We start from the raw sequence: 361 nt of genomic DNA, 5'->3' as shown, positions 1-361 counted from the left end.
TTGTGACCTAAAGAAAACAGATTAAGTGACAAACACTTGTATTAACAACATATTATCTCAAAGCATTGCTACATGAAGATCATATATGCTTCCAGAGATAAGTCATATATATACTAATGTTCAAAAGATACTTACTAAGGTTTTCTTAGTTGTGTCAATCATTATTATGTATTTCTTCCTGTAGAAAGGTTACTTCTTAATTTTAAAAGGGGATTTGGCCTTCTTTTTTGTCATTTTCACATGCGCTTACAGAACTCAAGAAATATTGTTGATCACTGTACAGGTATGTAACATGAGTTTGATGTAATATGACTACATCTGAAATATTATTTACTTAACAAGGAAAATGACCAATAGATAC

Source organism: Leuciscus leuciscus (genome assembly GCF_965113295.1).
Source record: "Leuciscus leuciscus genome assembly, chromosome: 16".
Classification (NCBI taxonomy): domain Eukaryota; kingdom Metazoa; phylum Chordata; class Actinopteri; order Cypriniformes; family Leuciscidae; genus Leuciscus; species Leuciscus leuciscus.
Note: the sequence above shows the minus strand (reverse complement) of the source record.